Raw genomic sequence first — 12299 nt, 5'->3', positions numbered from 1 at the left:
CTCTAGACCCAAACTGTTATAGACCTATATCCATCCTGCCCTGCCTTCCTAAAATCTTCAAAAGCCAAGTCCATAAACAGATCACCGACCATTTCGAATCCCGCTGTATCTTCTCCACTATGCAATCTGGTTTCCGAGCTGGTCATGGGTGCACCTCAGTCACGCTCAAGGTCCTAAATGATATCATAACCGCCATTGATAAAAGACAATACTGTGCAGTCGTCTTCATCGACCTGGCCAAGGCTTTCGACTCTGTCAATCACCACATTCTTATCGGCAGACTAAATAGCCTTGGTTTCTAAAATGACTGCCTCGCATGGTTCACCAACTACTTTTCAGATCGAGTTCAGTGTGTCAAGTTGGAGGGCCTGTTGTCCAGACCTCTGGGAGTCTCTATGGGGGTGCCACAGGGTTCAATTCTCGGGCCGACGCTCTTCTCTGTGTATATCAATGATGTCGCTCTTGCTGCTGGTGATTCTCTGATCCACCTCTACGCAGACGACACTATTCTGTATACATCTGGTCCTTCTTTGGACACTGTGCTAACAAACCTCCAAACGTGCTTCAACGCCATACAACACTCCTTCCGTGTCCTCCAACTGCTTTTAAATACTAGTAAAACTAAGTGCATGCTCTTCATCCGATTTCTGCCCGCACCCTCCCGCCCGACTAGCATTACTACTCTGGACGGTTCTGACTGAATATGTGGACTACTACAAATACCTAGGTGTCTGGTTAGACTGTAAACTCTCCTTCCAGACTCACATTAAGCATCTCCAATCCAAAAATTAAATCTAGAATCATCTTCCTATTTCGCAACAAAGCCTCCTTCACTCATGCCGCCAAACGTACCCTCGTAAAACTGACTATCCTACTGATCCTTGACTTCGGCGATGTCATTTACAAAATAGCCCCCAACACTCTACTCAGCAAACTGGATGTAGTCTATCACAGTGCCATCCTTTTTGTCACCAAAGCCCCATATGCTACCCACCACTGCGACCTGTATTCTCTCGTTGGCTGGCCCTCACTACATATCCGTTGCTAAACCCACTGGCCCCAGGTCATCTATAAGTCTTTGCTAGGTAAAGCCCCGCCTTATCTCAGCTCACTGGTCACTGTAGCAACACCCACCCGTAGCTCACGCTCCAGAAGGTATATTGCACTGTCCATCCCCAAAGACAACAGTCCTTTGGCCGCCTTTCCTTCCAGTTCTCTGCTGCCAACGACTGGAACGAATTGCTAAAATCTCTGAAGCTGGAGTCTTATATCTCCCTCTAAAACTTTAAGCATCAGCTGTCAGAGTAGCTTACCGATCACTGTACCTGTACACAGCCAATCTGTAAATGGCACACCCTACTACCTCATCCCCATATTATTACTTACCCTCTTGCTCTTTTGCACCCCAGTATCTATACTTGCACATCATCATCTGCACATCTATCACTCCACTATTAATGCTAAATTGTAATTATTTTGCCTCTGTGGCCTATTTATTGCCTACCTCCCTCCCTACTCTTCTACATTTGCACACACTGTACATAGATTTTTCAATTTTTCTTTTCTACTTGTTTGTGTAACTCTGTTGTTTTTGTCGCACTGCTTTGCTTTATCTTGGCCAGGTCGCTGTTGTAAATGAGAACTTGTTCTCAACTGGCCTACCTGGTTAAATAAAGGTGAAAATAAATATAGGGAATAGGGTACCATTTGGGATGCAACCAGTGAATCCAAGAAAACCTCGGGCTGAGCCACATCCTGGTCAGTGTGACCCAGAACTAACTCTATGATAGTCTAGATTATGCTCAGGGCATTTGATTACCCTAGTGCGCTCAAACATGTTTTTTTCATCACATGAGAGATTATCCCAATAGCATGCTGTAACCTCTGAACGTGAGAAGGAGGCATGGGCAGGGGAGGTACAATGATCCGCTCTGTTTGGTAGTGAGGGCTGACGCACTTCCCGGACTATCTCACGTTGGTAGCATATGTCTACCCGATTTGGATGCGGAACTGCTAGTGCACCTGGCAGTAAGTAGTAGGATACTTCTGTGTGGCCCCACTTGAACCCCTTTGCAACGTAGGAAAGAGGGAGCATTTACGTGGCTTGCAGTGTAACACTAGTTACCGGACCTTGTGTCACTTCACCTGGTGTTGATATTGTATTTCCTTACTCTCTCTCCATTTGGAGAATGTAATGTGGTAATATTTGATATGTAAGCATGCGCTATATTGCATACCTCGCATGCAAAGAGTCTATTATATGTATATCTGACTCCGTAAAGATGATTTAGCAATATGCAAGGTGCTATGTAGACCATGTGCAAGTATTATGCTTTTAGCTGTCTAAAATCAAGGAATGGTCATGAGAATGGAATTCTAAGTGTATTTAATGACTTACATTATATGAAGCTTAAGTTTCAAAGCATTACGAGGCACTTCTAAGCATGATCAGAGAGGGAGAGAGAGAGAATCTCACCACAGCAGGTCAGGAACAAAAAAGAGAACAAAGACAATGAATCTAAGACAGTGTATAACATCTGAGTTGTTTGGATTCAAAATCTGAGTTGTTTATCAATAGAATTACTGTAACGTTAACTTCCAATCAGATATAACACCTACACGATGTAATCTCAACAGAACCTCTGCTTCTCAGAGGTGTGCCGATGGGGGTTGGTGAGATCAACACAAAGAAGGCTGAATTCCTGAGAAGATGATAATAGCTTTTGCATAGTGTGTTAATAAGAAGAGTCACTGCGGGGGGGCTGCCCAACAACAATATCCTCGAGTGCTTCTTACAGGAAGTTGAACTCCTTCCTCTAGTATCTTTCTGAACATAATTTGAACCAGTCTTTGATTCAGTCTGTGGGAACTTGGTAGTGCGCAAAATTTTAGGGTAGCTGTAAAACGTGATACTAGTTTGCGAGGAGTCGTGTTGCTAATTCGTTATGAGGATTGTTTACTGGGTGAGTTTTTAACCCAGTTCCAGTAGCTAGGGATATTTCCAGTATCAGGGCTAGAGTTGGCGTCTCGCCCCTCGAGTGAAGGTGCTATTTGAGCATTCTCCATTTCAGAGTTGAAGCGGGCAAGCATAGACACAGTGCATGTGGGCAAGCATAGACACAGTGCATGTGGGCAAGCATAGACACAGTGCATGTGGGCAAGCATAGACACAGTGCATGTGGGCAAGCATAGACACAGTGCATGTGGGCAAGCATAGACACAGTGCATGTGGGCAAGCATAGACACAGTGCATGTGTTAGTGTACATGAATACAACTGGGTTTGTCATATTGCGAGCTTTGAAAAATAAGCCTAAAGCCTTGGGATGCTTGTGATCTTGCTGGAAGAGAACATTGTTGGGAAAGAAATCCTCACCACTGTTGCTGTTTCTTATCGTGTGAAAGGGTCCTATCAGGGGGTTTCTGCTTGTAGACGGATAACAAAACGGCAGGGGTTGGATTTACTTGGCTTCTGGTCGAAGCCAGTCAGGAAATCTTTGGGCTGTAGTGCGTAGGCAGACCAAAGGGCTGTCAAGGGGAGGCCACTTTTTGGATTGTGAAGGCATCAGTGTAGCTTAAATAGCCTAACTGCAGTGTGTGTGTGTACACGTTTTAATTTTTTACAATTTATTTTTGTTTTAACCTTTATTTAACTAGGCAGTTAAGAACAAATTCTTATGTTCAATGACGGCCTAGGAACAGTGGGTTAACTGCCTGTTCAGGGGCAGAACGACAGATTTGTACCTTGTCGTCAGCTCGGGGATTTGAACTTGCAACCAACGCTCTAATTACTAGGCTACCCTGCCGCCCCATCTGTGTCTTTGGTCTGCCCTGTTAAGCCTGAATGAAGACAGACAATGTTCCTCCACCCCCAGAGCTCTGAGATTGGTTGTCATTACCTACCTCTGTGACACATCATGGTACATATGCTTCCAATCAAAATCAAATCAAATGTTATTGGTCACGTACACATGGTTAGCAGATGTTATTGTGAGTGTAGCTAAATGCTTGTGCTTCTAGTTCCGACAGTGCAGTAATATCTAACAAGTAATCTAACAATTCCCCAACTACCCAATGCACACACATCTAAAGGGGTGATGGAGAATATGTACATATAAGTTTATGGATGAGCGATGGCCGAGCGGCATAGGCAAGGTGCAGTAGATAGATTAGTCATATGTATTTTATACTAAGATATTTTAACATTTATTAAAGTGGCATTTTTTTAATTTGACCTTTATTTTACTAGGCAAGTCAGTTAAGAACAAATTCAGCCTAGGAACAGTGGGTTAACTGCCTTGTTCAAGGGTAGAACGACAGATTTTTACCTTGTCAGCTCGGGGATTTGACCTTTCGGTTACTAGTCCAGCGCTCTAACCACTAGGCTACCTGCCACCCCAGGTTGTTTCCTTGATGACCTTTTTGGCCTTTCTGTGACATCAGGTGTTATAGGTGTCCTGGAGCGCAGGTAGTTTGCCCCGGTGATGCGTTGTGCAGACCGCACTACCCTCTGGAGAGCCTTGCAGTTGAGGGCGGTGCAGTTGCCTTACCAGGATGTGATGCAGCCCGACAGGATGCTCTCGATTGTGCATCTGTAAAAGTTTGTCAGAGTTTTGGGTGACAAGCCAAATTTCTTCTGCCTCCTGAGGTTGAAGAGGTGCTGTTGCGCCGCCTTCACCACACTGTCTGTGTGAGTGGACCATTTCAGTTTGTCTGTGATGTGTACGCCCAGGAACCTTCCACCTTCTCCACTGCTGTCCCTTCGATGTGGATAGGGGGGTGCTCCCTCTGCTGTTTCCTGAAGTCCACGATCATCTCCTTTGCTTTTTGTTGATGTTGAGTGAGAGGTTGGTTTTCCTGACATCAAACTCTGAGTGCCTTCATGCGCAGGCTACATAATGATGTCATTCCCGCATCCCACATGGCCACAGTGTTGCGTGTTCAGGTTTGCCAAGACAGAGACTCATCTAGAGATGAAAAACAGAACAGGAGAGGGAACCTCTCAACAAAGAAGAAATGGTTGTTCCTTTTTCAAGGGGAGCAGATTCCAAGAAAAAAGGGGAATCTACAACATTGACTCTCCAGTGAACCAGAGTCACCGTGAAAGAGGATGTTATGTAGCCTAACAACGTAGACTAGTGTGTATGACTGACATCATCCATCAGCTAAGTAAGCCATATGCAGATAAGACACACACCCCATGCAGTTTCCAGTTTGTACGCTTCTTTGTGTTGACCTAGACTAGAGCAGGCCTCAAAACAAGCTGGATGACAGTGAGATTGCCGTGGTAATGTGAACTGCAACATGAGCACCGTATAATGCAGAGAAATGTTTCTGTTGCGTTGAGTGTGCATGTCAGAGTGGTTTTTGTCAGAGTAGGGATTTTACACTCTGAGATCAAAGAGCTATTCTATCAGTGAAGCAGAGCCTGGTGTCACCAGATCATAATCATTGTCACGGAACACTTGTGTCACTTGTGACTCTGGCTGTCGGTGCTAAATGGGACAAAGTGAAACCGAGAGGGAGAGAGATTTAGAGTGAGAAAGGCGACGGGAGAGGAGAAACAGCCCCTGTAGAAATGTCCTGTCTAATAAAATCTGACAGTTACTCGAAAAGACACTGGGTTGTCTCATGAAATTGAAGGGTTGGCAGTTGGCACGCTTGGCAATTGATCTCATTAAGATGTGCCGACATCAGAAGCATTATTCCTTAATTGGTCTGAGCTAATAAAATATTTTTTGCTAGAAGATGGCTCATGGGTAGGTTACAATGTCTCTGGGGAACCTTGTTGCTAGCTTGCACTGTTTCCTCTCCTTTCATGTGGTGGTGGAAATGTCAGTTGTGTTTTGATAAGACGTAATTTGAAAATTCTCCATCTGTTTATCCTGCCTCGTCTCCACAGTTCTATCTTCCACCGATATGGTTGTGAAATGGATGATTATCCCATTGGCGATTCTCCGAGACAAACGGCTTTTGTTCTGTCTCTAGGCGAACAGTAACGGGTCATCTGACTCCACCAATGTGAGAGATTTGAATATTACCGGCTTTGTCCAACTTTTCCTCTGGAATATAGATTTCACAGTTTCTTACGGTCTCTGTTTTCTCAGCACCTCAGCTCAGAACGACAGATTTCAACACCAGGTGGTTGCTATCACAACAGTCTCTGGATGTGCAGTGGATGCCAGATTTCCACCACAATCACTTCACTTCAAATCTCAACATCTTAGTTCGTACCTGGAAGAGTGACTAGAGTTTTTCAGAAATTGGGCCAAGATGAATTCCCCAACATCTATTTTGTTGTCTCGCATAAATCAGGGTTTGAAACATGCAGATTTCAATCATGGGAGAGATCAATGAGAAACTGAAGATGCCTATCAGAGTCAGACGGCCAAAGCCTCTGCATACCCAGTATACTGGCAACAGAAATGCTTAGAGCTCCAGATCTTTCAGTTCAGGTTCTCAGTTTCAGGTTAATTTGATGAATCCTAGGGAGTACAGCGGCTTTGACTCCAAACTGACCGCTGTGTACGGACAAATGAGGGATTCCTCTTCCTCCAGGAAACGGCAGGCAGGTTCTGGTCATCACGAAAACAACCTCTGTCCAGCTGAGGCATCCACAGCTTCCTGCTATGATGGCCAATTGCACAGATTCATGTGGACTTTCGTAATGGCTTTTCCAGTTGGAGCTTGTTTTAGGCTAACTGTTGTGGAGATGGGATGTTAGATTCCAATGCTGTGTCATTTTGAATGAGCTTAAAACATCTGAAAAGCATAATCTTCCTAGCTACCCCTCATAACAAATAAAGTTTAGGCTAATACGCTAACAGCACTCATCATAATTACTTTTCTCGCCACTTAAAAGCCCCCTTGCTCAAAATTCTTCAGAGATTTAGCAGCCATTGCTGGAATAGTAGGACCACCCTTACATTTGACATTTTAGTAATTTAGCAGACGCTCTTAACCAGAGCGACTTACAGAAGCAATTAGGGTTAAGTGCCTTGCTCAAGGGCACATTGAACGATTTTTCACCTAGTTTGCTCTGGGATTCGAACCAGCAAAATGTTGATTACTGGCTCAATGCTCTTCTGAAGTTTGAACCACGGGGATGGCAAATTCACTTTTCAGATGCAGCAATTGACAGCACACACTACTTTTAGATGGTTGTTGTTTTGTGACTATGGACGAAGAAAAATACTTTGCAGCAGGCTTGTCATAGATTAGAATAGGCCTACGTCGCCTGACCTCAAACTATCCATTCAACCACGATGAGTCCTGAGCCTGTGACCTTTACCGGAATGTCGGAATGCCTCATGGAGCTGGTCATCCAGTGTTGAGCAGGTGGGATGCTTGCTGTGAAAACTGGGGACATTGTTCTGTAGGTATGTTAGCTGATGTCTCTAATAGCCTGCTGTACTCATGACACTAACAGTGTGGTAGAACAATACACTACATCTGTGTCATTTTGTCCATGGAAAAAGCTAAATCAGACAGACAACAAGATTACATTTTGACCTACTGTTTTGAGGCTATAACTAAATACTTAGTTATGTTTCTGTTTGCATACCACCATGCCTCACTGTCAACAGAGGCAACAGGTTAGGTTGAGGCAGTCTGCCTCTGAGTCTAACTATGGAGTTGACTATTCCCTCTAGAACGTTCTACAGCTCTCTCTCCCTTCCCCCTCTCTCTCCTCTTATCCTCTTTCCCTGTCTCTCTCTGTCTCTCTCCCTCGACCCACTCTCTCTATCCACTCAAACCTCCATTCCGAGCAGCTTTCCCAACAGAAGCATGTTACAGTGCTATTTTTTTTACCAGCTAGCAGGGAGGGATGAAGAGGAGTCGGGACCACATTTGAACTGAGAAGTGGTTCTGAAAGGTTGGTCATGTTAAAAAAATTAATATATATATTTATTTATTGGAAAGGATTGGTTTATGTAAGAGAGCTTGCTGTTGTTGACAGGTCGATATGTATTTTCCCACTGGTTTCTAAGAAAGGCAGGATCTTCAATTCAGAAGGGCAGGATCTTGCTCCCTTGCTCTTTCTGGTCAGGCCTTGAGTTGTTTTGTCCGCTTTGCTGTTCCGTCTCCATGTTCTTCTTTTCATAGAATAAAGATGGGTTCTCTTTGAATGAGGCTACTTTCTCTGCTCTTTGTGTCTGCTCCCTGCAAACCCGTTCCCCCACCAGACAGTGAGTGCACAGAAACATTGTTTCTGAATATCAGGCCCAGACTCTCTCCTCAGTACTGAATGAGAGCCTTGGGGTGAACCAGACTGTTTCAGTGCTCTCTCCCTCTCGCTCTCTCTCTCTGGGTCTCTGTTTCTCTCTCTCTCCTCCATTTGGGAAATAAAACGTGTTATACATCCAATAAGACTAAAAGTATGTGCTCTAGCAGCAGACGTGAACATTGTCACACTGCCTAAAGGACCTTCTAAAGCTCTCGGTATGCAGCCTATGATGTGGAGCCAGAGACTACACTGGAAATCCAATTTGAGGAAAGCGGAGTCTGAAGGGGCAGTTTAGGGCATTTAGGATGACGAGGCAAAGTGGAGGGTCTAGCTGAGACCGAGGGGGGTAGTCAGACATTTTTACATGCACCTCCCTTAGTTGCTCTCATCATCTCTTGTGGACAGACTACGTAAACGGTACCGTAGATCTGTCATGATTCAACGGGATGCGTGAGGTAACGAGCAGCATTACTTCCGGTGCTTTGGACAAAATCACGATTTCGCAGGTGAATTCTGGAAGGGGGTTCCGATCCTCGTTCTACCTCTTCTTTTAACATATATGGACCCAGTCAAGACACAGGAAGTACAGGTTCCCAGGCCTCTTCCGTTAACCCTATGGTTTTAGTTATCATGTAGGCCTATGTTAATATGATATTATATGCATGTCCAGGTGTCTTTGCTGCTCCAATAGCCAGTGATAGTCTCCAGAGAGGCCTAGGGAGCCTGTAGTTCCTGTATCGTGACTATACTATGGGAGAGTGAGGGACATTTCATGGCCCCTGAGGCTCCTAAAGGCACAGTCTCTAGCTGTTATGGTAACCTTTGACCCCTCTTCCTTCCTGTTTAGGTCGTAGATCTCGTCCCTCTTCCCTCCCATTCCCTCCAGACAGCTAATCTGATGTGATAGGCCTGTTCACTCATGCTATCATGCATATTTCACCTCTGTGTCTGAACGGTAGCTGATGTCGTCAGTTCTTGTCTGTTGGAAAGAGCCGTTCTGCGAACATGATGGATCCCACAACTTTCCATTTCTGGTGGCTTCGCGATCTCATCATCGCTCTCTGCTAGACCTGTGGAGGAAGATGGAGATCACACGAGAGAGAGAGACCCAGTCTAAATATGGACTATGTGTTGATTGAATGTGGTCTCATTTGAAACACTCAGCTCTCCAGCCTGCTTGGCAGAGACCGATAACAGCGATTAGCATAAAGAGGGAATAAAACCAGTGTTTAACGCAGCAGGCAGCGAGCTAGTCCACGGGATGGGTTCACTCTGAGGTGTACGTGTGTGGGTGTCATCAGGCCCCTCTGAGCAAATCAAGTGGAATGCAATTACTGTGTGCATCCCTGTTCTGATAAGGCTTTTAAAAGCATTCTTTCCCTCCCTCTCTCCTCTCCTTCCATCTCTCACCCATCCATCCATCATTAGTCCATGCTGTTGCACATCCATCTGAATTACCAAGGATTCATTGTGTCCATGTCTTTCAGTTAGGGAACCTGTCGCCCTTTGACTGTGTAACTGACAGCACTGAAAGGCCCAGTGGATGCCTGGGGTTGTCTTATTGCTCTACCAGGGCTTGACGATCAGCCAGCAGTTAAAAGCCACGATATGCTTCATCTGATCTAGGGCCTTTGTCGAGAGCAAGTTGGGCATAGCGGGGATATTTGGCTGCTCCATAACATCCAAGCGGGCAGGCAAAAACTATGGCCAAAGAGGACACCATTCCTTGCTCACACCGCGTGTGCGTAGGAGGGTGCACATGCATGTGTGAGTCAGTCCGCCGTCTATTTCAGAATTCGGGAGAATAGTCCGTCTCCCACCTGTGACGGTACTGGGTTGTCAGAGAGCGTGGTCGGATGATTAGACCTAGATGGTAAGTTGGCAGTCACACACACACACACTCGTCCCTCACGCACTCTGGCACTGCGGGCCAAGGCCAGATCAACGGATGTAGCAGGACCAGCTTCTCTCTCTCTGTCTGTCTGTCTGTCTGTCTCTGTGCCGTGACTCTTCCTGCCCTCTAGTTTACCCTCTGATGCAGATGTACAAACCAGGCCGTCACTGTGTGGGTACTGTGAGGGCCACGATGTGTATACTCCTACCACTGCCTCCCACTCAGTAGCAGCAGCTCCCTGGTCCATACTGACTACTGAAGGAACTTAAATCACTAGCACTATGCTAATAACATACCATGCTAATCTTGTCCCCTTTGAATAACAATTAATGACAGTGTGATCTCTTTTAATGAAAACTCCTGATTTCGCTTAAGATTGGCTACTACAAAACTCCTGAATGTCTTAGGCTATGCTTAAAATGTCAAAAATGAAAATAGAAAGATCAAACAAATCTGAGTAATTGGAATGGATTATCTTGAGTTGAATGGACCTTTATAGGCTGAGAGCAACTGTTTAACTGTTGATGTTTCCCCTGGCCCTGTCAGCCAATGGGCTAATTTAATTATCACTGTTGTGTGTCCTCCGGCTTGTATATCACTTAATTCTGTTCCCTTTGTCAGGCTGCCTCTTCTGCCTCCAATTATCTGTACTCTCTCTCTATTCTCTCTCCCTGTTTTTGGAACATTTCACATCAACCTGGACCTATTGTTCAACTAGTGAGGAGAAACATTGGGAAATACATTTATATTGTGTGGTGATGTTGTGCAGGGCTGTGATATTGTGTGGTGATCTGGGGTTGTGTGATATTGTGTGGGGTTGTGGTATTGTGTGATGTGGGGTTGTGTGATATTGTGCGGGGTTGTGGTATTGTGCGGGGTTGTGATGTGTTGTGTAGGGCTGTGATATTGTGTGGTATTGTGTGGGGTTGTGCAGGGTTGTGATGTTGTGTGATGTGGTTGTGATGTGTGAAATGGTGAGGGGTTGTGATGTGTGATATTGTGTGGGGTTGTGATGTTGTGTGATGTGGTTGTGATGTGTGAAATGGTGCGGGGTTGTGATGTGTGATATTGTGTGGGGTTGTGTGATGTTGTGTGGGGTTGTGATGTGTGATGTTGAGGTTGTGATGTGTGAAATGGTGTGGGGTTGTGATGTGATGTTGTGTGGGGTTGTGATGTGTGAAATGGTGCGGGGTTGTGATGTGTGAAATGGTGCGGGGTTGTGTGGTGTTGTGTAGGGCTGTGATATTGTGTGGTATTGTGTGGGGTTGTGCAGGGTTGTGATGTTGTGTGGGGTTGTGTGATGTTGTGTGGGGTTGTGATGTGTGAAATGGTGTGTGGTTGTGATGTGTGGGGTTGTGATGTGTGATGTTGTGTGGGGTTGTGTGATGTTGTGTGGGGTTGTGTGATGTTGTGTGGGGTTGTGATGTGTGAAATGGTGCAGGGTTGTGATGTGTGAAATGGTGTGGGGTTGTGATGTGTGATATTGTGTGGGGTTGTGTGATGTTGTGTGGGGTTGTGATGTGTGAAATGGTGTGGGGTTGTGATGTGTGATATTGTGTGGGGTTGTGTGATGTTGTGTGGGGTTGTGATGTGTGATGTTGGGGTTGTGATGTGTGAAATGGTGTGTGGTTGTGATGTGTGATATTGAGCAGTGAGATATTAGCTTGAGGGGACAAACATCATTGCAAATTGTTGAGGAACTGAATGTTACAGCTGTGACTGTCTTGCTGACGACACAGAGTAGGACTACCTCTTCACCTCCGCATAACTTCCCTATGTGGCTCTGGGGCGACAGTGTGACACTAGTCACATTAGGAACACCGAGCAAACAGACAGACAGAAACCGAGGAACACGTTTGTAGTGTTTAGCCTGGTGTAGTCTATTTGCTTAAAGTGATATCTCACACAGCCCACCTTTTTGCCAAGAATAAGGCTATTCCAAGTTGCAGGCAACAAATCGTATTCACTTGGACGACACAACCTTTTCCAGAACAGACATTGTGAGTGGGAGAGTGTTAGAAAGAGGCAGAGAGAGGAAGACGGAGTGGAAAAATGACCAAAAACTTGTCATTAAAAGAAATCCAAAATGACGTCCTTAGCCAGGATAAACATGGCTCACTCTCTGGGGCAGAATCTGCAGTAATTGAAAAGGAAGGAGGAGGTAATGATGAATCTGAGAG

The 12299-nt window shown here is 45.3% G+C and overlaps 1 protein-coding gene across 2 annotated transcripts in view; it reads left to right on the top strand.

Moving 5' to 3' along the window:
- LOC110495851 (cytoplasmic protein NCK2) overlaps positions 1 to 12299 on the top strand; it is a 62124-nt gene that overhangs the window by 4775 nt on the left and 45050 nt on the right. The window contains exon 1 of one of the 2 annotated variants that reach the window (XM_021571325.2): positions 7854 to 7874. The exons of the other annotated variant lie outside the window; for it this stretch is intronic. The gene's annotated coding sequence lies outside the window, so the exon portion shown is untranslated. Of the gene's footprint in view, positions 1 to 7853; positions 7875 to 12299 lie in introns of those variants that run through there. 2 annotated transcript variants of the gene reach the window in all.

This window comes from Oncorhynchus mykiss, chromosome 18, assembly GCF_013265735.2.
Source record: "Oncorhynchus mykiss isolate Arlee chromosome 18, USDA_OmykA_1.1, whole genome shotgun sequence".
NCBI lineage: Eukaryota > Metazoa > Chordata > Actinopteri > Salmoniformes > Salmonidae > Oncorhynchus > Oncorhynchus mykiss.
The sequence above is the reverse complement of the archived record's forward strand: the minus strand, read 5'-3'. Positions and strand labels throughout refer to the sequence as shown.